This window comes from Sinocyclocheilus grahami, unplaced genomic scaffold, assembly GCF_001515645.1.
Source record: "Sinocyclocheilus grahami isolate Dianchi unplaced genomic scaffold, SAMN03320097.WGS_v1.1 scaffold340.1, whole genome shotgun sequence".
NCBI lineage: Eukaryota > Metazoa > Chordata > Actinopteri > Cypriniformes > Cyprinidae > Sinocyclocheilus > Sinocyclocheilus grahami.
In genome coordinates this window covers 760,001-763,792 of record NW_015505519.1, presented here as the reverse complement: position 1 = coordinate 763,792, position 3,792 = coordinate 760,001, and the positions used below count along the sequence as shown (strand labels likewise).

The 3,792-nt window shown below is 45.4% G+C and overlaps 1 pseudogene; it reads left to right on the top strand.

The window, feature by feature from the left end:
• The window catches only part of LOC107603071 (DBH-like monooxygenase protein 2 homolog), an 11,091-nt pseudogene that overhangs the window by 6,682 nt on the left and 617 nt on the right, over positions 1-3,792 (top strand).

Genomic DNA, 3,792 nt, shown 5'->3' with positions numbered 1-3,792 from the left:
GGACTTCCAGGCGATGGTGGGTTGATGTTTAGAGAGCCAGGGGCGCCCCAGGACGATGTCCATGACGGCCTCCTCCAGCACCAGTAGCGAGACCCGTTCGGTGTGGAAACACTCAATCCGTAGAACGACCTCGGGCGTGCGGTGCCGCACCAGCCCCTTGCCCAGCGGCTTTCCCTGGACAGTGGTGATCTGGTAGGTAGTGGCATTTTTGCAGTGGGGAATTTGTAATCCGGCAAGACTACGGGAGGAGATGAAGTTCCCTGACGCTCCGGAGTCCACGAGGATTTTGAATGGAAAGGATTGGGTGGGATGCATTAGAAGAGCATTTATATGAGGCATGCAAGACACATCAGGAGTGATCTGGATAGTACTCACCGCTGGGAGTGGTGGACGAACGGGATAGGTGCGGAGCTGGTGCTCATTGGATCCACAGTAGAGACAGAGTCCACGGGTGAGTCGCCGAGATCGTTCCGTGGACGATAGATGGTAACTATCCGTGATCATGGGCTCTGGTGCGGGAGATGAGAGGCTGGGTGAGGCAGCGGCAGCGGGCATGGATTCCCTATGGCAAGCGGTTAGGTGCGAACCGCTTTTTGGAGGAAGCTGTCGAGCCCCACGGTGTCATCGTAGATGGACATCTGTTGTCGTAACACGGGGTTTAGGCCTTGGTGGAAAGCCGAGAACAGGGCAGCCTCGTTCCAGCCGCTGCTGGCGGCGAGAGTGCGGAAACGAAGCACATATCCATGGATTGGATTGATAAATCCGCTTGCCGCAGTTGAAATAGCCCCTCCTGCACTGTGACCTCCATGGTCGATTGGCCGAATTCCTCCCAGAAGTGTTGCACAAAGCTGTCCAGTGAGTGAATCCACGGGTTCTGCGAATTCCATAAGGCTTCTGCCCACTGCAAGGTTCTTCCAGACAGCAACGAGATGATGAAAGACACCTTTGCCCGCTCGGTCACAAACAGGTGTGGTTGCATTTCCAGGTAGAGGGAACATTGCAACAAAAACCCGCTGCAGGAGGCTGCCTCACCCGAGAAGCTCGCTGGCCGGGCCATGGGAAAGGCGTGTGGGGAGGCGGTGACAGTCCGATCGGTAAAGGGTTCTGGTGAGAATGTGCTCCGAGGATCCATGAGTCCTTGTTGTATTCCGTTTAAGCTCCGCTCATAAACGCTTCTTTATCAGATAAAATGAAAATGCCATGGAAGCTTTTCTGAAGACAGTCCTTTCCCTTCAGAGATACATTCATATAAAACACCTGCGCCGTGTTATGATTTTGAAACGTGCAGTGCTCATGTTTATTCAACGAAGTCAAACGCCACAAATAAATCAATGTATGGGAAACACTGGTAATGTATATCGAAATATCGGAAATGTGTTTAAAAATCATATCACCGTTATTGAAAAAAATTATATTGTGATACATATTGGTATTGAATTATTGTCCAGCCCTAACTCAAATGAATCAGAAGTGAGTGAAAACGGTTTCAAACTAATATGTCAGTGGAATTTGATGTGAGAGGACAACCAGGGATGAACTTTTTCACAAGAGGAAGCATTATTATGGACTTGTATTTTGGTCAGAAGTGATGGTTTAAAGTTAAAGACATCTTAACAATGGATTTGTTTCTTACTAAAACAGCTTTTCACTTCACAAGGTGCCAATTGCGTCATGTGGATTACTTGTGGAAGATTGTTTTTATCAGCTGTTTGGACTCTTGTTTTGACAGCATTCATTCACTGCAGAGGATCCATTGGTGAGCAAGTGATTGTAACAAAGTTCGTAGATACGGGAAGGAGGAGGCAGGAACCGGCGAACATTTAAACAACTTTAATAATAAAATAAACACAAAACTGAAAATAGCGTGACAGCCCCTCACGGATGACTGCCACGCACAAACAAAACCAAAACAACATAAATAGTCCAGGCCTGGTCCTCTCTCGTCACTCCTCCTTTTATCCTTCTGGAGCTCCTCCATGGGACTCGAGACCAGTGAGTGGCGCAGGTGTCGCTCTTTATCATTAAAGGCTGATTTATACCATAGACTGTATAAAAACATGGACGTAATGTCCGTGACGTCACCCGTAGGTTCCTGAAGAGCATTTTTGAAGCTCAAAGTGGGCAGAGCCCAAGTCCCTTTAAGGCAAGTCATGTCACTTGGCGGCCATCTTTGAAATGCCTCTCGGGCATGCAAGTGCAGCTCCTATCTCTTTGAATGGGGAAACATCAAATTCTCCAAATCGGTTCACTAAGCTTACAATTAAATTTCATATTTGAAATCACCAAAGAAATCTGACAACAACCGTGTCATAAATGTTGTTACTTTTGCTCAAATAGCATTAAATAAAAAGCTTATTTTTCAGGCTAGATCAGCCAGTGTGCATGCGCAGTCCTAAGAGCATGTCTCAGAACGCTGACTGTTTCTATAGCAACCGGGACTTCTAACGGCAGCTGCAGTGACACGCTGACTTTACCGATTAGCTTTTGGCTCTTTCATTCAGAAGGCGGGGCTTCTTGCGATTGAGCGGCCATATTGAGCGTTGCATTTTTCCCCATTCAAAACTATACGAGTGACACATCTTGGGTATTCTATAGTCCTGCTCAGGGAGTAGGGAGCAATGGAGACTGTGTAGAGAGCATGTCAATCGGAACACAGTTCATGCACGGAGCTCACTTCTAACGAGATGATGATCTGAATCAGGTGTGTTAACAAAGAGAGACGTGCAAAACATGCAGAGCGGGGGTACGCGAGGACTGGAATTGAGAACCGCTGGTCTAGAACAATTCTTACAAATATAACACGACGTAGCTGGGCACCGCGGACAGATGCCGAACGGCGCCGCCGGTGTGCCTGCACTCATAGAAAATAAAGTATTTGAATTTTAAAGATGTGGCGCGACGCTGCGCTTCTCGTTCTGTGTGCGACCGCCTGAAACGCTGTTTTTTTTCACCTCCGTGACCAGACGTCTTTGTTTGGGCTTCTTAAAGCGGATGATGTCAGGAAACAGTGGTTGCAATTAATTTTTTTAACTCTGTTCCTGAGCATTATAACCCCAATTTGCTATTGTGTGCTGTGCATTTTACTGAGGACAGCTTCCACAACACGAGTGAGCAGTGCCGGATTCGCCAAAAGCTTTTGTTGAAAGATGGAGCAAGGGGCGGAGCAGTACTGAAACACCGTCTAAGCAGTTCGCCAATCACAACGCACTGGGACAGCTAACCAATCACATCACATTTTGTTTTTCGGAAGGCGGACCTTCATCAAAGCCGGAACTAATCGGGCCTAACCTGGGGAGAAAGGTATTGTAATAATGTAAATTATGTGAAAAATAATGTGTTTTTCGAACCACCAAGCATGAGAGCATGTTCTAGTACACCCCCAAAACAAAATCAAAACTTTGTAAAAGAGCATATTTAACTGTGCATAAAAAGTGCATTCAATAGCTCAGCCAGGTCATGCAGATAAAGTCACCACATTTTCATTTTATTTGCAGTGCAAAAATTTCATTGGATTGGAAACAATGATCTTGCTCAAAGTGTCTCTAGGAAAAAAAGGTTTAGTAGATTGTTGTCTATTTCAGAGGGGAAAAACAGATTGATTTCTTAGCTGTGGATGAAAACTATGATTTTGAATACCAGGATGTGACAAATTTTATGCAAAACTAAGACAGTGAAGTTGGCGAGTATGAAATGATTCGAATAGTTGAACTTACAATGCGGTTCAGTTTACAGTGATTTCAAGCATATATATATATATATATATATATATATATATATATATATATATATATA